The 23,681-nt window shown below is 44.2% G+C and overlaps 1 protein-coding gene across 5 annotated transcripts in view; it reads right to left on the bottom strand.

Moving 5' to 3' along the window:
* The window catches only part of LOC140907185 (uncharacterized), a 128,125-nt gene that overhangs the window by 16,079 nt on the left and 88,365 nt on the right, over positions 1-23,681 (bottom strand). Inside the window, exon 1 of one of the 5 annotated variants that reach the window (XR_013635363.1) lies at positions 20,377-22,555. The exons of the other annotated variants lie outside the window; for them this stretch is intronic. The gene's annotated coding sequence lies outside the window, so the exon portion shown is untranslated. Of the gene's footprint in view, positions 1-20,376; positions 22,556-23,681 lie in introns of those variants that run through there. 5 annotated transcript variants of the gene reach the window in all.

Raw genomic sequence — 23,681 nt, 5'->3', positions numbered from 1 at the left:
AACCCCTGGCTCTGCCACAGACCCCATCCCCACTCCACCCCTCCCTTCCCCCCCCACCAGCCTGTCATGTCCTCATTCCCACCCCCTCCGCCCCCAGAGCCACCTGCATGCCACGAAACAGCTGATCGGGGAGGTGTGAGGAGGGAGGGGGAGGTGCTGATTGGCGGAGCTGCCAGTGGGTGGGAGGCGCTGGGACCAGGATGCGGGAGCTGATCGGGGGTTGCTGACGTATTATTGTGGTTCTTCGGCAACGTACATTGCCAAATTCTGGCTCCTTCTCAGGCTCAGGTTGACCACCCCTGCTCTAGTTGAATACAAAACTTAAATCAGTAGTTCCTAGCAATCCAGGCAGCCTGCCATCCACACAGGTTCCGTATTGGTCTGCCTGAGTCCTATATTAAATCATGGAGACATCACTTTTAATTCAGTCTAGATTATCAGGATGTGCACGACTCACATCCATCAAGTTACCTATCCACTGTAGTCTGTTGAACACTGCAGAGTGTGTTAAGGTCCCAAGGACACTTTGGGCAATTTATTCTCCACAACCAGTCCCCCATTATGAGCCACAGGAACCTGCATCCATCTGAGATATTTGTTGAGCATCCTCAGCGTTTGTCCTTCCTTTTCTGTCAATGAATCTGTGTGCACCAGTTCTGTGCAGGTGCAGAGGGGCTTGCTGGTTATTGCTGCCTGAACATAAAGTCAGAGAAGCAAGGGTTTGTGGAGTCCAGAAATAATCTCATTGGGAGAACAATGGATAGTTGAGTGCCAGCTGGTGTTATGAGCAAAGATGACAAAAGGCATCTTCGTATCCCAGTCTCATAGGTCGTCACTGACTAAGACTCTAATCAGGAAACCAACAAACAGTGTGGTTTACTGTCTCCATTCCTCCATTACTTACTGGGTGGGCAACACTGGTCCTCACCTGGGTTATCTGAGAGGCCAGCAAATCTATTATAATAACTGATTCAAATGCCTTCCCATATCACTGCAGATGTAGGTTGGTGGGCTGAAATGCAACACCACATGTTCCATCAATGCAGTCATAACTGCCTCAGTCTATCTTCAGTAGCTGCCTACCACATGCTTTGAGAAAGCACACATACCAGCAAATACTGATTTCCAGCTGGTGTTTCCGGTATGGGCCTTTCCAGTAATTCTGTATGAACTCCTGGGGCTAATTAAGTTGGGATATTTCCCCTAAAGGAGTTCTGCCTCTCCTTCCCACGTTTTCCTTCCTTGATAGGAAAGATAGGAAAGTACCCAGCCCTCAACATCTGCAGCCATGCCCAACCAAGAAAATCTGTCAAATGCCTGACTTAGTGTCTTTTCATAGCCCAGGTAGCCTGCTCCTTCATCATCATGTAGGCACTACAGGACCGATGTTGCCTTCACAAATCAGCAAGTTGGTAGCCAGATCCTGGGTCCTGTACTGCTTTGAATCTCCCCATTCTGGGTCTCCTTCGTTAGATCTGTTGGTGCACTAAACATAACTCAGTGTCCTCACAAGTCTAGGCTGAGTCTATTCTCGCTGCCCTCGTCTAGCTGAGCCCTGGTCTACACTAGGACTTTAGGTCGAATTTAGCAGCGTTAAATCGATTTAAACCTGCACCCGTCCACACAGTGAAGCCCTTTATTTCGACTTAAAGGGCTCTTTAAATCGATTTCCTTACTCCACCCCTGACAAGTGGATTAGCGCTTAAATCGACGTTCCCAGCTCGAATTTGGGGTACTGTGGACACAATTCGATGGTATTGGCCTCCGGGAGCTATCCCAGAGTGCTCCATTCTGACCGCTCTGGACAGCACTCTCAACTCAGATGCACTGGCCAGGTAGACAGGAAAAGAACCGCGAACTTTTGAATCTCATTTCCTGTTTGGCCAGCGTGGCAAGCTGCAGGTGACCATGCAGAGCTCATCAGCACAGGTGACCATGATGGAGTCCCAGAATCGCAAAAGAGCTCCAGCATGGACCAAACGGGAGGTACGGGATCTGATCGCTGTTTGGGGAGAGGAATCCGTGCTATCAGAACTCCGTTCCAGTTTTCAAAATGCCAAAACCTTTGTGAAAATCTCCCAGGGCACGAAGGACAGAGGCCATAACAGGGACCCGAAGCAGTGCCGCGTGAAACTGAAGGAGCTGAGGCAAGCCTACCAGAAAACCAGAGAGGCGAACAGCCGCTCTGGGTCAGAGCCCCAAACATGCCGCTTCTATGATGAGCTGCATGCCATTTTAGGGGGTTCAGCCACCACTACCCCAGCCGTGTTGTTTGACTCCTTCAATGGAGATGGAGGCAATACGGAAGCAGGTTTTGGGGACGAAGAAGATGAGGAGGAGGAGGAGGTTGTAGATAGCTCACAGCAAGCAAATGGAGAAACCGGTTTTCCCGACAGCCAGGAACTGTTTCTCACCCTAGACCTGGAGCCAGTACCCCCCGAACCCACCCAAGGCTGCCTCCTGGACCCAGCAGGCGGAGAAGGGACCTCTGGTGAGTGTACCTTTTAAAATGCTATACATGGTTTAAAAGCAAGCATGTGAAAGGATTACTTTGCCCTGGCATTTGCGGTTCTCCTAGATGTAGTCCTAAAGCCTTTGCAAAAGGTTTCTGGGGAGGGCAGCCTTATTTCGTCCTTCATGGTAGGACACTTTTATCACTCCAGGCCAGTAACACATACTCGGGAATCACTGTAGAACAAAGCATTGCAGTGTATGTTTGCTGGCATTCAACCAAAATCCGTTCTCTCTCTCTCTGTGTTATCCTCAGGAGAGTGAGATATAATTCATGGTCACCTGGTTGAAATAGGGTGCTTTTCTTCAGGGACACTCAGTATAGCCCATTCCTGCTGTGCTGTTTGCCTGTGGCTGAACAGAAATGTTCCCCGCTGTTAGCCACGGGGAAGGGGGAGGGTTGAGGGGGTAGTCACGCGGTGGGAGGAGGCAAAATGCGACCTTGTAACGAAAGCACATGTGCTATGTATGTAATGTTAACAGCAAGGTTTACCCTGAAAGAGTGTAGCGACTGTTTTATAAAATGTGTCTTTTTAAATACAGCTGTCCCTTTTTTTTTCTCCACCAGCTGGATGTGTTTCAATGATCACAGGATCTTCTCCTTCCCAGAGGCTAGTGAAGCTTAGAAAGAAAAAAAAACGCACTCGAGATGAAATGTTCTCCGAGCTAATGCTGTCCTCCCACACTGACAGAGCACAGACGAATGCGTGGAGGCAAATAATGTCAGAGTGCAGGAAAGCACAAAATGACCGGGAGGAGAGGTGGCGGGCTGAAGAGAGTAAGTGGCGGGCTGAAGAGAGGGCTGAAGCTCAAATGTGGCGGCAGCGTGATGAGAGGAGGCAGGATTCAATGCTGAGGCTGCTGCAGGACCAAACCAGAATGCTCCAGTGTATGGTTGAGCTGCAGCAAAGGCAGCTGGAGCACAGACTGCCACTGCTGCCCCTCTGTAACCAACCGCCCTCCTCCCCAAGTTCCATAGCCTCCACACCCAGACGCCCAAGAACGTGGTGGGGGGGCCTCCGGCCAACCAGCGACTCCACAACAGAGGATTGCCCAAAAAAAAGAAGGCTGTCATTCAATAAATTTTAAAGTTGTAAACTTTTAAAGTGCTGTGCTTAAAGTGCTGTGTGGCATTTTCCTTCCCTCCTCCACCACCCCTCCTGGGATACCTTGGTAGTCATCCCCCTATTTGTGTGATGAATGAATAACGAATGCATGACTGTGAAGAAGCAATGACTTTATTGCCTCTGCAAGCGGTGATTGAAGGGAGGAGGGGAGGGTGGTTAGCTTACAGGGAAGTAGAGTGAACCAAGGGGCGGGGGGTTTCATCAAGGAGAAACAAACAGAACTTTCACACCGTAGCCTGGCCAGTCATGAAACTGGTTTTCAAAGCTTCTCTGATGCTTACCGCGCCCTCCTGAGTTCTTCTAACCGCCCTGGTGTCTGGCTGCGCGTAACCAGCAGCCAGGCGATTTGCCTCAATCTCCCACCCCGCCATAAACGTCTCCCCCTTACTCTCACAGATATTGTGGAGCACACAGCAAGCAGTAATAACAGTGGGAATATTGGTTTCGCTGAGGTCTAAGCGAGTCAGTAAACTGCACCAGCGCGCCTTTAAACGTCCAAATGCACATTCTACCACCATTCTGCACTTGCTCAGCCTGTAGTTGAACAGCTCCTGACTACTGTCCAGGCTGCCTGTGTACGGCTTCATGAGCCATGGCATTAAGGGGTAGGCTGGGTCCCCAAGGATACATATAGGCATTTCAACATCCCCAATGGTTATTTTCTGGTCTGGGAAGAAAGTCCCTTCCTGCAGCTTTTGAAACAGACCAGAGTTCCTGAAGATGCGAGCGTCATGCACCTTTCCCGGCCATCCCACGTTGATGTTGGTGAAACGTCCCTTGTGATCCACCAGAGCTTGCAGCACTATCGAAAAGTACCCCTTGCGGTTTATGTACTCAGCGGCTTGGTGCTCTGGTGCCAAGATAGGGATATGGGTTCCGTCTATAGCCCCACCACAGTTAGGGAATCCCATTGCAGCAAAGCCATCCACTATGACCTGCACATTTCCCAGGGTCACTACCCTTGATATCAGCAGATCTTTGATTGCGTGAGCTACTTGCATCACAGCAGCCCCCACAGAAGATTTGCCCACTCCAAATTGATTCCCAACTGACCGGTAGCTGTCTGGCGTTGCAAGCTTCCACAGGGCTATCGCCACTCGCTTCTCAACTGTGAGGGCTGCTCTCATCCTGGTATTCATGCGCTTCAGGGCAGGGGAAAGCAAGTCACAAAGTTCCATGAAAGTGCCCTTACGCATGCGAAAGTTTCGCAGCCACTGGGAATCGTCCCAGACCTGCAACACTATGCGGTCCCACCAGTCTGTGCTTGTTTCCCGAGCCCAGAATCGGCGTTCCACAGCATGAACCTGCCCCATTAGCACCATGATGCATGCATTGGCAGGGCCCATGCTTTCAGAGAAATCTGTGTCCATGTCCTGATCACTCACGGGACCGCGCTGACGTCGCCTCCTCGCCCGGTATCGCGTTGCCATGTTCTGGTGCTGCATATACTGCTGGATAATGCGTGTGGTGGTTGATGTGCTCCTAATTGCCAAAATGAGCTCAGCGGCCTCCATGCTTGCCTTGGTATGGCGTCCGCACAGAAAGAAGGCGCGGAACGATTGTCTGCCGTTGCTCTGACGGAGGGAGGGGCGACTGACGACACGGCTTACAGGGTTGGCTTCAGGGAGCTAAAATCAACAAAGGGTGTGCCTGTACATCAAGGAGTATTTCAGGCAGGACTGCACGGAGGGTTCCAATAAGAAATGGTGCACCACAGTTATCGTTGTTATTGGAACAAGGAGGTTAGCCTGGCCTCTGATTGATACATGGCTAGATTAACCTCGCTGCGCCTTCTCTGTGACTGACTGCAGTGTGATCTAGACAGGGGAGGAGGAAAATGAGTCCAAAACAAATCTGGTCTATTTCTTGTTCTGACCCACTCCATCGATCCTTTACATCTTTGGCTGGCAGCAGACAAAAAAGGCGCGAAATGATTGTCTGCCCTTGCTTTCACGGGGGGAGGGAGGGTGGGAACGGGGTCCTGACGATATGTACCCAGAACCACCCGCGACAATGTTTTAGCCCCATCAGGCATTGGGATATCAACCCAGAATTCCAATGGGCAGCGGAGACTGCGGGAACTGTGGGATAGCTACCCACAGTGCAACGCTCCAGAAGTCGACGCTTGCCTCGGTACTGTGGAAGCGCTCCGCCGAGTTAATGCACTTAATGCACTTAGAGCATTTTCTGTGGGGACACACACACTCGAATATATAAAACAGATTTCAAAAAAACCGACTTCTATAAATTCGACCTAATTTCGTAGTGTAGACATACCCTGAGAGCATCTGCAACCACATTTTGCTTTCTAGGTTAATGGTGCATTGTGAATGCTTATTCAGACAGTTCATGAATCAATCTCCCTGGGCATCCTTCTGCATTGTGCTTCATAAGGGGCCACTGCAGGGCACCATGTCCTGTGTACAGTGTAAATTCCGTACCTAGTAAATAGGGATGATGGGCCTTGAGGGCCTTCACAATAGCCAGATGGTCCATTCTGTAGCCAGATATTTGGTTTCCTGCTCATTTAACTTGCAACCTCCAAAAGCCAATGGTCTGCACTTACCAAGCTCAATCTGTTCAAGTGCAAATCTGACAACAACCTTTGAGACATCACAGGTCACCACAAATGGAGAAGATGGATCAAGGAATTTAATTACAACATAGATTAGAAGTCCTTCCTTTAGTGATGCAAACACTGTTGGTGATGCTGTGTCCAGACAAAGTCACTCATAGTTAGCTAGTATAATGGCACTGCCCTCTCTGCAAAATGTATTATAAATCTCCTGTAGAATCTGTAGAGGCCTATAGACCACTCTTCCTTCTCCATGTTTGTACAAGCCTTCCAGTCCTTTATACATTCAGTTTCTGCAGTTCAAGCTACAATCCATCCTCACCAGCTATATATCCCAGGAAGGTGATGCAATTCCTTGAAAAATGACATTTTGTTTCTTGAACATTCTCTAGAAAGCTTTAAACCATTCCCACTCCTACCAAATGTTCCCCCAGTGTCCTGTGGGGAAAAAAAATATATGAATTCCTTTAAGTATGTGAGGATGTCTTCAGTTCTCACAACTTGGGGTAGATCATTTACAACCCTCTGAAATGTCCCTGGTGTATTCATGAATCCAAAAGGCATTCTGCAGAATTGGAACAGTGCATAGGGTGTCACAAAGGCAGGTTTTTTCTTGATCCTCATGTGCCACTTTAATCTGTTGATATCAAAACTACTAAAATATTTTGCCTTTATATTTTATTCAGGGTATCTGCTCTGCAGGGAAGTGGGCAACTAACTTGAACTGTTACTACAGGAAACTTAATTCAACACACATCCTCAAGTCTCCATTGGGCTTTTTCAAAATTACAGTTGGGAATGCCCAGGGTAATGTAGATTGCTTAACCAGGCCATCCTCCAGCATGCAATTAAACTTTTTCCCCCCTGCAACTGGATACTCCAGGGGAATCTGATGTGGGGGCTGCCTCACAGGAACACTTCCTGGCTTAAGCACAATCCGATGTTGCGCCCAATCATATCTGCCAAGCTCTTCATTATTTTGGAGAACACACTAGCATACCATAAGAACAGCTGTTCTAATAATTTCCTTTTATTGCCTTCTATGGATACTTCTGTCAAATCAACCCCTAGCTCTTTTTGCTGATTGGGCTGCTTCACAGCTCTTGATCTCTGCACCTGTGATAGCCTTTGAGACACTAGCTACATTGGACCCTGTCCCCATGGTCAGATTTTTCACTGGCTGCACTTCCTGGCCAGTCATAGTAATTGCTCTTACCCAGAACTCACCCTTTGGTCCACCTCAAAACAGAGTTCTGGAAAACAGAAATCCTGACTGGATACTGGTAGCTTCAAATATTTACAGGTTCACTGCAGCAGTCCTTTATCCTTGGGAGTATTACTGCATGAGGAGCTGGCTTTCCCGCAACTTTACTCTGAGCCACCACAGGGAGCAGTTCTTCTCTGTCTACCTGTAGGCATAGGAAGAGGCATCTCTAAGGCTCCAATAGTTGCTCCCCGGGGTCCACACCTTCTCCTCCCCACATCCAACAGGGGTATTTGAATATTGTCCAGGGACATGTTCACTCTATTAATACCCCAGGAATTTTGGGATTCCCTTGGATTAAATCCTCTCCCAGAACAGCTCTAGAAAGACTGGTCACCACAACAAAAGTCCATTTACTATGCAGAGACCCCAAGTTCAGGGAGCTCCTCTTATCTGCAGTAACTTCCCGTCCAGCCTTCCATTTCTATGATTCCATTTAACTCTTGTCATATAAGCCTTCTTCCCCTTCAGGCCTGGATGTTCTCCATGAATCATACTTCAGCTCCTGAGTCCAACAACCTTGTTGTTTTCCAGTCAGTGATGTCTCCAAACACATAGAAACAGGTATCTGGGCAGCTCTTTATATACTTCATTCTAAATAGTTGTTGATGGTGGCCCTACTGCATCAACAATTTCTAGTTTCCTTTAGTGTAGCCTCTTTCTGCCTGGGCAACTCTGTCCCCAATGGCCTTTACCTCCACATCACTTGTAAATGTCATCTGGCATGAGACCTATTCAGGAAACAGTCTCTCTTCTGACCCTTAGGGCATCTGTGACTAGCTTGCACCTGGACATCCTCCAATTCTTTAGCCACTTCCCTAGTAATCCTTTCTCAAAGAGCTGCAAAAGAGTCACCCTGGGGCTGGGAGCTAACAAATGATACCATTACAGAAGCAGCAGTTTCTTCGTCCACATCTCAAACTCTGAATAATCTAGTTAATAAGTTTATCCAGTATGTCATCCTCTTTCACCAGGAGGTTATGACATTCCTCTGTTAAACTGTTTATACATTGACTTTTCACACAGGATTCCCTCATGGCCTGCCATTGAGCACAGGCCTCTCTCTGCATTGCTAGTTCCAGGTTCAGCGCAACAGGTTCTGCTTCACTCAAGCCATCTCCCAGCCGGGGTGGTGCAGAGAAAGCCCTATCAAACAATCTCTGCAATGCACACAAATAACTGTATAGGAGTTCCCCTCCCTGCCACCTCCTGGCTTGCCATTCCTCCCAGTATTTCAAAAGGGCCAATCCCCTCCTCGTAGTCATTGTATAAGTGTTTGTGTAATTATCTATAACAACCATGATCCACACTAGGCAGCTGCTGGCAACATGCTTTGGGTACCAAAGATACTCCTAGATACTGTGCAGCTCTCTCATCAGTCCATTCAGTCTCAGAGAACAACAGTTCAAAAGTCTATCAAGTACTCACAGCTTCCAGTCTCACCTGCATTGTCAGTAAATTTCTTCTCAGCAAAAGTGCTTTTGCCATCTTGAAGCTGCTGCCACCAGCTGTAATAGTGACTTATAGAATCCCAGGGATTTACTGGAATGCTGCAAGTGCCAACTCCGGCAGGCACAGGCAGCACTGAACTTCCTGCTAAACCCCCCAGAGCAGATCTTACAACACAACAACTTAACATTATGGTACAGATACATACCATTAATTGGTGGAGGTGCCATCTGCACTGATCATTACTATTCATAGCTGAGCACCAAGCCCTGATTCTTGACATCATTGGGGCTCCATGCACAGTCAATTGCAAATTCAGGGACAAAGGGCCAAACGTATCTAAAGATGCAGATAGGTATCTTAAAAATCCCACTAGGTGCCTAAGTACATTAGGCATGTAACTCCCATTGACAATTATTTCAACAGAAGTTGGATAACTAATCTGTTTAGGCACTTTTGAAAATGTCACTAGGTGCCTATCTGCCTGTTTAGATGCCCAAATATCTTTGAAAATCTGTCTCCAAATAACCGGAAACACTTAAATTCTGAAATCTCTCTAATATGTGAAACAACAAAGATCCAGGAAGCGAGTAACGCTGATTTCTAATGAAACATTAAAAGACCTCAGGCTCAGTGATGACTAAGGTGTGGGGCTATGAAAACAGTTGACAAATATTTGAAGGATGTACAAAGGAAGAATAGAAAGATTATTTAGTGTGATACATGGAGGCATAGCTAGTAATCAAATGGAATCCCACAGGGATCAGTTCTGGGTCCAGTTCTGTTCAATATCTTCATCAATGATTTAGATAATGGCACAGAGAGTACACTTAAAGTTTGCCGATGACACCAATCTGGGGAGGAGTTGCAAGTGCTTTGGAGGACAGGATTAAAATTCAAAATGATCTGGACTAACTGGAGAAATGGTCTGCAGTAAATAGGATGAAATTCAATAAGAACAAATGTAAAATACTCCACTTGAGAGCAATCAGTTGCATACGTACAAAATGGGACACTGTCTAGGAAGGAGTACTGCAGGAAGATTTGGGGGTCATAGTGGATCACAAGCTAAATATGAGTGAACAGTGTAACACTGTTGCAAAAAAGGCAAACATTGTTCTGGAATGTATTAGCAAGAGCGTTGTAAGCAAGACAAAAGTAGTAATTCTTCCACAGTACTCCAAGCTGATTAGGCCACAACTGGAGTATTGTGTTCAGTTCTGGGCGCCACGTTTCAGAAAGGCTGTGGACAAACTGGAGAAAGTCCAGAGAAGAGCAACAAAAATGATTAAAGGTCTAGAAAACATGGCCTATGAGGGAAGATTGAAAACATTGGGTTTATTTAGTCTGGAGACAGAGGGGACATAACAGTTTTCAAGTATATACAAAGGTTGTTACAAGAAGGAGGGAGAAAAAAATTCTTCTCTTTAACCTCCGAGGATAGGACAAGAAGCAAGGGGCTTAAATTGCAGCAAGGGTGACTTAGGAAGTTTTTCCTAATGTCCAACCTAACTGTCAGGGTAGTTAAGGACTGAAATAAATCGCCTAGAGAAGGTGTGGAATCTCCATCATTGGAGATTTTTAAGAGCAGATTAGACATCCCTTGTCAGAGACGGTCTAAATAATATTTAGTCCTGCCATGAGTGCAGAGGACTGGACTAGATGAACTCTCAAGGTCCCTTCCAGTTCTATGATTAATTAGATAAAATGTCTATTTATGGAGGCAGACGCATCACTCTGGGCTTTTAAAACTAAACTGGATAGGAGTATAAAACACTAGAAAATGTACCATAGGGAACAATCCTGTATTGGCAAGGAAGTGGATTACAGCATTGACTAGATCTTTGCCATCTCTAGCTTCTATGATTCCCTGAAGTTTTATTCCAGACACTTGACCAGGATACCTTAGTACAATCCAATGTCTTGGAGCAAAGAGCAAGTTGTTCTCAGATTTGAAATTCAAATACCCATAGTAGTCTTTTATATGACCTCTGACTCTAGGGATTCAAGCAAAAAAGGATTCCAAGTAATAGTTATTCACTTAAGTATTGAAATGGATATTAGCATTTTTGCTGGTTGCTTCTTTTAAAAAGTATTTGTTCACAGCGATTTTAAATGGTTCAAGAAACTGGTCAAGTTGTCTCCTTCATGCTCATGACCTATTCATGAGTGCAAACAGATGATATACTTACTTGAATTATTATATTAGCTCAAGCTATTATTAGTTAATGTGAGATTGACCTCACCAGCTATCTGGATCTATATGAGTGATGCGAGTGGGGGAGAAACAGCTACTATTGGAATCTGCTAACTCCAAAAGAGACGACAACCCTAGTTACGAGTGTTCTCCTTTTTATACTGTAATTATAATCTGTGATTAATCCTCTCATATGATGGAAAATATGCATGTTTTGTTGCTGGAGGGGATGTCTGAGTTCCTTTGTGTTCATCATATTTAATGCAAACTGACAAAAACTATAGTAGAAAAAGGAAGAGAGGGGAATGTACAAAATAAACTAGAAAGTCATTTTGACCCCAAAGTTGGCAACTGGGTAAAAGAAGCTCCCAATCAGCTCTGTGACTCCATGTCTATCTCTATGAATATACACAAAAAACTTACCTACCTCTTCTCCCTCCACAAAACCCTATCAATAATGTTATTGTGCTTATCCTATTTTGGCCTCCTTTAGGCACCCCAGCAATCTTTGTCCAGTTCTTCTTTTCTGTTCGTAAGCATGAGGAAATCCCAGCCTGCTTTGCAAACACTGTATTTACTCTAAACTTACCCTCTCCTGGGGTTTGGCCTCAACAGAAGCTCACTCAACAACCAAAGTGTAAACCACAGCTTGTGTGTTTTCTCTCTTTAAGGCTATGTCTTCACTGCCAAAAAAAGGCATGGTTTACAGTGAGCTAACCAATGCACATAGCTATTCAGTTCTAAAATCCAAATGCAGGCAAGGCACAGTAGTTTTTACCATGACGTACCTGGGTGAGGTCAAACCCAAGTGCGAAGGGTGGGTACGGTGTTGACCTCCCATAGCTACATCATCGTAAAAGCTGCCTGTGCCTTGTCTCCCTAGATTTTACAGTGAGATAACGAATGCATATTAACTCTCTCTCAGTAAAACCCCGACATTTTTTTGGCAGTGGAGACATAGCCTAAGAATGGCTGCCCCAGACCCTAGTTCTCTCTGAGCAAAAAGCCACTTTCACCTCCTTTACATCCAGGATGGTGTTAATAGCTCACAACTGCCATGACTCAGCAGAAAACAGTCACCAGCTCTTTGCAAGAGCCTAACTGGGTGGCCAACAGCTATCCACTAGACCATTCTTCCATCCATTTAAAGCACCAGACTGAAAGTTACCTGGGATCAATTTTAGCCACACACAGTTTTACCTTGGCCAAATCACTTAATCCCTCTGTGACTCAGTTCCCTGTCTGTAAAATGGGATTAGTGCTCCCTATCTCACCAGTATATTTGAACTTTGGTTGTAATCTCTTTTGGCAATCTCTCTATAAAGTGCCACACAAATATATGTAGCTGAGTAAATAGTTTCTTCTTCACTAATTTGAGAAGCTGTGTGGCAAGGTAGTAATGCAGCATGCTCTCCTCTGAGCAGCTTTGGTGTTAGCTCTGAGTTTATGGCAGTCATAGCCCATGCAATCTGGAAAGTCATTACCAGAGATGAAAGATCTCCATTCAGGACAAAATTGGGGAATTGCCGAAAAAGCCTCTCATAAATTGCCCACAGAAGTAAAAATCAGGCAGGAAGACGAGGAAGAAAATATTTTGAATATATTTTAGTAAAGAATGTCCCATTTATTCACATTCATTGCATTACTCATGAAGAGCTTACCAAGACAGTTTAGTCCAAAGTCTCAACTCTTTTTGGTGAGCCTATGAAGAATTGGCTTGGCCAACTCAATCAATCAATCTTTCATCTGTCTGATAAGTTAAAAGGTAAATGAATCAGAAATGCAAAGTAATGCAATTGAGAACTGCACAAAACACAAAGGAATTATGTTTAATATTGTAATGACCTAGGGCAACGTAAAACTGTAGATGCAAGAAAATTGTGGAATCTGCAATTTTAAGGTCTTTTTGCAAGGCTGTTTTCTGTCATATTAGTTTTATTTTAAAATATTAAATATTATACATAGAACTGTTTCTATTAAGATAATAGGTTTCATAATGTACCACATACCACCAGTAGTGATAAGAGTTTTATTTATAGCTATTAATCAGTTCCTGGTTTATTGCAGTCGTTTATGTTTACTTAGTGATGGTTGTGGATGGGAGTGATGGTAACAGCTGAATCAACTTCACTAAGACTTATGAGTTGAAAAACTAACCCTTTGCCTCCAGCCAAGTATTTGTTTCTTAGGTTGCTATGCTTAGTAATTTCAGTGGCCCCTACTAAGCTTTGCAGTGATTACTCCCAAGTTTAATACAGTTTCTTAACACAAAATGGAAGCCACAGACCTGTATATTTCTGACAAGGACTATCTGTATGAAAAAAAATCATCTTTTGAACTTATGCTGAACTCTTATCTAAAAAGAAATGAAGGTGGAAATATCTGAGACATGGGGGACCCTCTGGGTTCAGAGCTATTCAAAAATTTCATTAATGACTTAGATAATGGAGGGGGCCGTATGCTTGCAAAATCTGTGGATGACAAAAATGGGAGAGGTTGCAATTACTTTGGAGGACAAAGTAGAGGAGAAGTGAAGTGGAGAATTGCTCTGAAATCAACAAGATGAAACTCTATAAAGTCAAGTGCAAAGTACTATACTTAAGAAGGAAAAATCAAACCCAAAAATACAAAATGGGGAATAACTGGTGAGGCAGTAGTATAGCAGAAAAGGATCTGGGGATTATTTGGATCACAAATTGAATATGAGCCAACAGTGTAATGCAGTTGCAAAAAAAGTTAATACTCCGCAAAATTATATTAACAGAAGAGAGTTTTATGTAAGATGTAGGCAGTAAATGTTCTGCTCTATTCAGCACCAGTGAGGACTCATCTGGAGTAATGTATCCAGTACCGGGCACCACAGTTTAAGATAGAGGAGGAGAAATTGGAAAGTCTAAAGGAGAGCAACAAAAATGATAAAAGGTTTAGAAAATCTGACCTATGAGGAAAGGTTAAAAAACCTGAGTTTATGGTTAGTCATGAGAAAAGAAAACCAAGGAGGAACCTGATAAGTCTTCATATATCTTCAGGGCTGTTATAAAGAGGACAGTAAACAATTGTTCTCCATGTCTACTGAAGGTAGGGCAAGAAGCAATGGGCTTAATCTGCAGCAAGAGAGATTTGAGGATGTTTCTCCTAAAATCTAACTAACTGTAAGGATAGTTATGTACTGGAAATGGTAACCAACAGAAGTTGTGGAATCTTTGTTTATCTAACCTGTTCTTAAAAATTTCCAGTGACATCTGTTGGGGACGGTCTAGGTCTAGGTCTAGTTGGCCCTGCCTCTGCATGGGGGGGCTGGACTTGACCTTTCAAGATCCTTTCCAGCCTTATATTTCTATGGGTATGTCTTTACTACCTGCTGGATTGGCGGGCAGCAATCGATCCAGTGGGGATCAATTTATCGTGTCTAGACTAGACACGATAAATTGACCCCTGAGCACTCCCCCATCGACTCCTGTACTTCAGCGCTGCGAGAGGCACAGGCAGAGCCAATTTGGGGGAGCGGCAGCAGTCGACTCACCGCGGTGGAGACACCATGGTAAGTCAATCTAACTACGTCGACTCTAGCTACATTATTCACGTAGCTGAAGTTGTGTAACTTCAATCGATTCCTCTTCCCCCGCCCCAGTGTAGACCAGGACTATGATTCTTTTGCCATGGAAAGCATGCCATTCAGCAGCTGAAAAATGTGCAAAAGAGGTTGACCAAAAGAATCTTTCCATCATCCATAATCCATCAAAGAGACGGATAACTTATGGGACTTCACAATAGAGAAGACATGCAAAGAGTGGCCCAGGATAGTTGGGGATGGCCATGCCCTGTTTGTGTCTTAAGCAAGATGTAATGGCATGGGAATGATTCAGAACATTCATTTGCTGCCAAACCTACATTTTAATTAATTTCTTCCTAGAAAACCTTCATACATATCTGAATACTGTCAAAACTACACTATCTGGATCTCTTTGACAATCAAGGGCTCACTGATGGACACCCTTCAGAAAACTATATAAAGTAATGTACAATTGTGTTCCTCAAACCATCTCCACCCTTTTCTTTAAAATATACAAACACACAGATACATGATTCCTATGGTATCTTCTTCAGAACACAAAACCTGTGGTAACGGTCTATATTCTAAAACTCAAGCAACATTCATTGTTATCTCTCATATTGAAGTTTTTCTGCTCAGAATACGCATTCAGGCAGAGTCATCCCTTGGGTACGGTGAATGGGGCAACCACTCCAGGCCCCGCGCTTTGGGGGGCCCCCCCAATGGGCTGCCGGTGTGATTGGCCGGCGCCAGGCACGGTCAGTCCCAGAAGTGATGGGTCGGTCTCGGAAGTGACAGATTCGTCACTTCTGCCCTGGGCCCCGCATCCCCCTATGAACAGCCCTGCATTCAGGCCTCATTGTGCCATCCTGATCTGTTTGGACATATTTAAAAGTTGGTAAAGAAACTCCAAAGTGTTACATGACATGAAAACTAAAATAAAAGCCTGGGTAAATAAAATTGTATTTGAAAGAAAAGGGAGAAAATAAACCATAACTTTTAAAGTAGCATCAAGTCCAGGAATTTCTTCCAGAGAGGTGGGGAGTAATGACTTCACTCAATGGTAAGCGTACGATAACTGATCTTAATTCCTTAGAGCTAGACCGCACCTGTTAGGCAAATCCAGTCAAGAGTAAGGGTCAGTACACAGCCACACTGCCCCTGTGTATGTGTGGCACTAAAAGCATTTTTATGAAGGACCAGCAGAGGCAGACATACCAGTACCTCCAGTTGGTGGGAAAACTGATTGCACCAAAGAAATACCTGATTTGTATAATCCTGTTTATCTACAAACAATGGACAAAGTCCTATTTCCCTGAACATAGTAGCAACAAACAGGGAGCAAATTGCTCACAATTTCCAAACCTGCCTTTCCAGCCAATTACTCTGTCCAACAGAAGTACTTCCTCTTTACTTCCTCCCAGGGCCATGCTCACACTGCTTCTCTTGCCGTCAGCTCACTTTCTCTCTGCTTTCTGCTCTGATACACACAGACACTCCACTAGTCAATGCCCAGGGCCCTGCATTTTCAATGATTCTCACTCTGATTCTCATCGAGTTAGTGCTGGTTCAGGCCTTTCCGTGCAGCCCTGGCCTTAGGCAGTGGCTTCTATTGTTTCAGCCATCTGACTGCATAAAGGAGCTTAATTGCTTATCTCATTTAGCCAGAGTGAAGGGTGGCTAGCATGCCCATCAGCTTCAGTGAGGTCTGTGATTGCCCACAGATCAGAGAAAGGCTTGATGGCAGCCAATAGGAACAGGCAAAGGCAGCACCAGGAAAAGACAGAAAGCTTAACAGAAATCCAAAAAGCTAGTATAAACCCTTTCCTGCTTGACCCTTGCAAAACTTCAGCTTTTTGATTTTTGCTGCCCTTTCAACTGATGAAGTGTAATGCACTGGATGAACGGATGACCTATTGTAGCCCACCTGTCTCACCAGCTGAGAAGTCTTGTCTTAGAGCACTGTAGGTGAATTTAGCTTGCAGCAAATTATCTTGCTCTGTGGCCATCACAGTGCTTTACAGAGACATGCCTGCTAGATTTGGAAGACCCTTATCTATGCAGAATAAGGGACTATAAAATCTTCCTGCTCAGTGTGGGCTCCAGCATGCATCTTCCTGCTGACAAGGCAGGAGGAGTATCACGGGGGAGTAGTGGCCCTTTAAGAGAGAAGATGCCAGTGCATCTCTGACTGGTTAGCTGACTCCCAGCTAGGCTATAAGAAGGCACCTGCAAGCTGGGTGAGTCAGGCCTGAGGGTCAGTCAGGAAAGGGACAAAGAATAACCAAAAGAGAGCACAAGCGAGAGAGCAAGATCTCACTGCCTGCTCAGGCCAGGAGGTCTGGGTAGTGGGAGCAGGAGCAGCAGAAAATGCCCTGGGTGCGGCTGTCAGAGTCCCCTAGGAGGAGAGGCAGTGGGAATCTCCTGGCAGAAAAGGATCCTCAGGGAGACAACCCTGTGAGTCAGTGCTCAGTTAACAGAGGATGGGAGAATCCTGCAGTAGGCCTTGAAACAGGAGGAAGTGAGAGAGGCAAAAGGGAAAATCCCCTAGGAACTATAGCCCACGGTGGGCTGAGGAACCGTGTTTGTGGGTTCTTTGCCTGTGTTTGAGAAACAAAACTGCCTGGAAAAGAGACTCTGGTGTGTCAGTCGGTTTGTGGGCTGGGAACAAGCCAGCAGCTTACACAGAGCTTCTCCCTCCTTGCTTCCATCTCCTCTTTTAACCCCCTAAATGTTCTTTTCACACAGTGGCCCAAAGCAATATGCTGGGCCAGGCTACATTCTCCATTCCCAATCGTCCACAGGCTGCTGCCTCTGCTGCGAACGCCCACATAAGAGCACCAGCCACATGATGCTGAGGCAGCCTTTTCTGGACTTGCAAGAATAGTTTCCCAGATACCAAGAGTTCAGCCATCTTATCCCATTCTGGGCCAGAGGTTTCTGCCCATCTGAACCAAGTTCTGAATCTGAAGTACATACAAAATTTAAATCTAGACTTTTGGTTCATTTCCATCTCTATTTCTAGGGAAATTATTCAAGTTTATTACTATTGTTTAAGCCATTTTAAAAGGACTTACATGTTCTAATTGCTTGCAATGAAGAGCCACATAATAATGCAATTATCAGATGCCAGTAGCTATGCATAATGAACTAAAGCTTTTCTAATTCTTAGCACAATTTATAAATATTAAAAAATAGATTGGTCAAACCCCACCTCTGTCTCCTTTAACAGCATTTTTAATTTGAATAAATCATTTTGTAATATTTACTGTAAAATAAAAAGAAAACTAAAAATTCAAGGGAAGTCAAAGAAACCTTCTTTAAATTCAGGCTAGGTTCCCCCCTACCCCAAATCAGGGATCTCATAAGGCTGAACCAGATAATTCTGGTCTTTACCCAGGTCCCAAAAGATGTCCCCAGTTGTATCCCTTTGGGAAATGTGGAACTATTCTAGTGTTTCTTCACAGCACTAGCCAAAATCCCATTTCTGTTCTCACAATCTATTAATTTAACCTGACACACCACCAATTACCACACATTTTCAGCACCATTTTTTCTGCTCAAGGCTCTGATATCAGACTGCTATTGTCTCCCAGTTTTGCTCTGCCTCAGGTAAAGCAGGGTAGAAGACAGTTCTCTCTCATTTCTTCCATTTGTGGTAGGCCTTCAGCAGTTCTCTCCTCCTGTGTCACTTTCAGGTTATTCTCTGTCTCTCTCAGGGTGCCTTCCTTCAGAATGGCTCCTTTTTTTAAATCCCCAGGATGCTAGAAAGGAGTTGGATGAGGGCCTCATCCTTCCAATCAGTAGAGTGTTCGTGCCCTTAAGGATTTTCCAGATCATAAATGATCTGGAAAAGGGGGTAAACAGTGAGGTGGCAAAATTTGCAGATGACACAAAACTACTCAAGATAGTTAAATCCCAGGCAGACTGGGAAGAGCTACAAAAGGATTTCTCAAAACTGTGTGACTGGGCAACAAAATGACGGATGAAATTCGATGTTGATAAATGCAAAGTAATGCACATTGGAAAACATAATCCCAACTATACTTATAAAATGATGGGGTCTAAATTAGCTGTTACCACTCAAGAAAGATCTTGGAGTCACTGTGGATAGTTCTCTGAAAACATCCACTCAATGTGCAGCAGCAGTCAAAAAAGCGAACAGAATGTTGGGAATTATTAAGAAAGGGATAGATAATAAGACAGAAAATATCATAATGCCTTATATAAATCCATGGTATGTCCACATCACAAATACTGTGTGCAGATGTGGTTGCCCCATCTCAAAAAAAAAAAAATATCGCAACTGGAAAAGGTTCAGAAAAGGGCAACAAATTATTAGGGGGAACGGATTCCATATGAGGAGAGAATAATAAGATTGGGACTTTTCATCTTGGAAAAGAGATGACTAAGGGGGGATATGATTGAGGTCTATAAAATCATAACTGGTGTGGGGAAAGTAAATAAGGAAGTGCTATTTACTCCTTCCCATAACACAAGAACTAGGGGTCACCAAATGAAATTAATAGGTAACAGGTTTAAAACAAACACAAAAGAAGTATTTCTTCACACAACGCACAGTCAACCTGTGGAACTCTTTGCCAGAGGATGTTGTGAAGGCCAAGACTATAACATGGTTCAAAAAAGAACTAGATAAATTCATGGAGGATAGGTCCATCAATGGCTATTAGCCAGCATGGGCAGAGATAGCGTCCCTAGCCTCTGTTTGCAGAAGCTGGGAATGAGCAACAGAGAATGGATCACCTGATGACTACCTGTTCTGTTCATTCCCTCTGAGGCACCTGGCAACTGGCCATTGTTGGAAGACAGGATGCTGGGCTAGATGGACCTTGGTCTGACCCACTATGGCTGTTCTTATTTTCCTACATGTTTTCATCATAATTTGTGGTTTAAAGGCAGTCAGTGTCCCCAGGCTTCCCACCAGGCAAAACATACACTGGATACTGAACTTTTTCTTTTACAGGCTTTGCATGCTCAAGAACAGTGGAGTTTATTGAATTACTATTTTCCCTCTCTCTTTTTTTTTGTTTAATGATGTAAAGGATCACTATTCAGAGCCCACTAATCATACATGGGAGTAATAAGGGTACAGAGAAAAAGAATTTGTAACCTGAAAAATATACTTTCAATATCCTGAGATCCACTAACTGCTAATGTCCCATCCCATTATATTTTAATTGATATTTCTGGGGTTTCCCATGGCTACTTCATTCTCTTACACTGACTAACTATTTTTCCTGGAACTATTTACTTGATGGTCTCTGTAAGGAAACCTCTGCTTCTCTACTGATAGTTAACAGTAGGGTGAGGTCTGAGCTTACCGATGAAGAAAAGATACCAAAAACTCCAGGGTTAATACTGTCAGCTGCTGCTGCTGGTTAATAAGACAGAGGAAGAACAATCCATCAGTCTAAACTAATGGATTGTGGTGGTACAGAAAACACATTTTCAGGTTACAGTTTTTTTTCCACTATACGTTCTTGCCAGGCTATTTCAGTAGAATTCCAAATACAGCTGTCACTGTCCAAATTAATAATGAACTGGAAATCTGAAATATAAAAGTATTTTAAAGTTGATTGATAATTGTATCAAGTGCTCAATTAAGAGAGAAGGTCCCTTATGTTTGAGGAAAATACACACTGTGGGAATTTTTATTTTCACAGGATATTGTAAACTTACCAGCCACCCCTGTACTCTCTGGAGTTTCAAGTCTTCCTTTTCTATTGATGCTTAACTCTTTTCAAGATTTAGTAGCATTGTAGTTGTCAGTAGTGGTCCCTCCTTGTCAGGGTTGGAGGGAGGCCACTCTGCCTTCCTGCGTCACACAGCAAAACCACTGTTAGTTAGTAGTCTATGGGCCCTGGCCCTCTGGGTGGGGCAGAGCAATGAGCCATCTTTAGCCTCACCTCCTGGCTAGGCCAGACAGCTAGCACACAAGGCACAGACCTTCAGGCCTAGGATGAGAAGGTCACCACCCCAGGGGTGGGATCCAAGGCAGAAGGGTAGGGGGACTCAGGCCCACCCTACTCCACTGGGTCCCAGCCCAGGGTCCTAACAGTGGCAGGTTCTTCCATCATTGGGTCATTGGGGATCCTACCACAGCACGCTGACTCATACTGTGACAGCACAACTGGACTAATGTCTGGTTTCCCTGGGCTACTTCCTACCCCAATGAGCCAGTGTGGCTCCATCATCTGTGAGTCCTCAGTCTCCTCTGGGTAAACAGCATATGGCAGTTCTAGCAGCTCCTCTCCACAGTCAGTGTGCTCCAGGATCAGGGCGTTACACGGCTCGGTAGCAGGGCCAGAGTCCTGCAGCAGGCAAGAGACATATGGCTCCTTCCCTGGCTCCCTGCCAACTGAGCTAGAAGTTCTGCCTCTTATACTTCCTGTCCCACCCTTCTGTTTCCAGCACAGGGGGTGTGGGGCAGGGTTGGCTTCGCTCCACCCACCAGCGGAAGTGTACTGGTCCCTCCCTGTCAGGCTCAGAGGGAGGCCACTCTGCCTCATTACAAGCATCCTAACTCACCTGACTCTTCCTCCTCCACCCAGAGGACCACCTCTCTTTGAACACCTGAAGTGTCACTGTCCAGAAGCTTGTTATGAAGTGAGCTGTAGCTCACAAAAGCTTATGCTCAAATAAATGTGTTAGTCTCTAAGGTGCCACAAGTCCTCCTTTTCTTTTTGTGGATACAGACTAACACGGCTGCTACTCTGAAACCTGTCAGAAGCTTATTGAACACAATGACAGGTTTCAGAGTACATTGAACACAATGTAACTCTGAATTTAAAGCTAGTTATTAGCAGTAGATTTTTCCCTCGCAGCCTTATCAACATGGTCCAACACACATGATTATGACTAAGGATTGCTGAGAGCTAATTTAAAGACCCTGGGATTTCTAGTTTAGCCTTATAGTTAGACTAGATTATGTTTCCTTTCTCCTATCAATATATTCTTTTCCAACAGGCCAAAATATAATCCTACTGATGGAATTTAGAGCTTACTTTTTACTTAATTATCCAAGGATTTTCCAGTAAGAAGCATACTTTCTATGAAATAGCAAATGAAATAATAAATTTACTGCACAGGGGCCAGTGCTGCAGTATTTACTCTATTGACTTGAATGGTGTTCTGTCTAAATAAGGACTGTATGACTGGGCTCTAGACTTTTAAGCAACAAACAATGTATTAGGAATTTTCTTTCATTAGTCTTATATCTGCCAGATAATTCATATCTAATGGGACCTGGTAATTCCAGATAGTATGAGCTCTGGATCTCTGGAGGTGGTCCAGCAAAAACAGACTCTAATTAAATAAGCCAGCCATGCAATGATGGATTTGGATAGTAGTGTAATACTGCTTACAATGAGTTAGTTTGACTGTAATGTCAATTTATTGCTTGTTAAATAATCATTGAGTCTAACTGTTCTGATCTATCTTGCAACCTTTCATTACCTAAATTCAGATAAATTGCAAAAATAGGGGCATTTACATTCTCAAAAAAAGCTTTAATATCCCTAATTTCTTTTGAAAAGAAAGTAAAATTATTGAGGATCAGGAACTGCATAGCCAATTTATGGTAAACCATAAAAAGGTTGTATTCTGAGTTGTACGTTTTACACACACAGTTATGGCATAGCAATTTGGAAAATGAGCTTGTTCATTAGACAGTGCTTTATGCAAACCATACATTTCTTATAAGGCCATGTTTGCACTAGCAAGCTTACAGCAGCACAGCTGTATCAGTACAGCTGAGCTGCTGTAAGACCGTTCGTGTAGCCGTGCTACGCTGACAGGAGAGAGCTCCCGTCGACATAATAAAACCACCTAAATGAGCAATGGTAGAGCATCTCCCGCCGACACAGCACTGTGCACACAAGTGTCCATGCCAGTAAAACCGATGTCACTCGTCGGGGGTGGGGAGTTCACACCCCTGAGAGACACATGTTTTGATGACATAAGTGGAAGTGTAGACATGGGCCTGGTCTACACTAACGAGGTAAGTCGATCTAAGTTATGCTAGTTAAGTTATGTAAGATACGTCACTTAAGTCGATGTAGCTTAGATCGACTTACAGCAGTGTCTACACTGTGCTAGGTCGATGGGAAACATTCTGATTGACATAGCATCCACCTCACAGGGAAGTGGAGTACTGAAGTTGACAGGAGAACGCTCGCCCATCGACTTATCGCATCTTCACCAGACCGGCTAAATTGATGGCCACTGCATCAATCGCAGCAACGCCGATTTAGCCTGTAGAGAAGACAAGCCCATGGCCTTAGTTTCTTAGTGAAGTAAAAGCTTTTGGTCTTATACCACAAGTCCTAAATGGTTTGGGCCCTGATTAGCTGACAGGCTGCCTCTGTGTGTGATCCCACAGCAGTTGTATGCTCAAACTAACATTCCCCTTGTTTAAAAGGGAGGGACTGCCTTGGGTCATTTTCTGTGACGTGTTCTTGAGTATGGAACTCTGACACTCATTCCATCAGAGCCTGAATTTGTTGCCCAACAGGCCATTATTGGTATTATTTATTAATTATTATTTATTCTGACATATTTGTATTACCATAGCATTGTGGAGCCCTACTTGTGGTCCAGGACCCCATTTGTGCTAGGTGCTGTACAAACACAGAACAAAAAGACAAGGCTCTGCTTTGGGGCTAGTGCAGTTGGAGAAATAGTGATGTATGGAGGAGAGTGACTTTTACTGTATTGCTGCTGGTGATTTATAAGGTTTATTGTTTTATGGTGGGTTTGGTTGGTTGGTTTATAAGGCAATTCATTTGGATTGGGGTTTCTCCTAAAATGTTTCTTTTAAAAAGAAACTCATACAGGAACCTAGAGCTCCTACATGTAGGTGCTTTCAAGAAATATAAAGATACAAATAAATAATTAAAAAAGCAGAAGAAAATATGGGACCAATAATTCTCTAAATAAAATGACATGATCCATTTATATCTATCCATGAATGGAAAAGCAGTCTT

The sequence above is a fragment of the Lepidochelys kempii genome, chromosome 2, assembly GCF_965140285.1.
Source record: "Lepidochelys kempii isolate rLepKem1 chromosome 2, rLepKem1.hap1, whole genome shotgun sequence".
Lineage (NCBI taxonomy): Eukaryota > Metazoa > Chordata > Testudines > Cheloniidae > Lepidochelys > Lepidochelys kempii.
The sequence above is the reverse complement of the archived record's forward strand: the minus strand, read 5'-3'. Positions and strand labels throughout refer to the sequence as shown.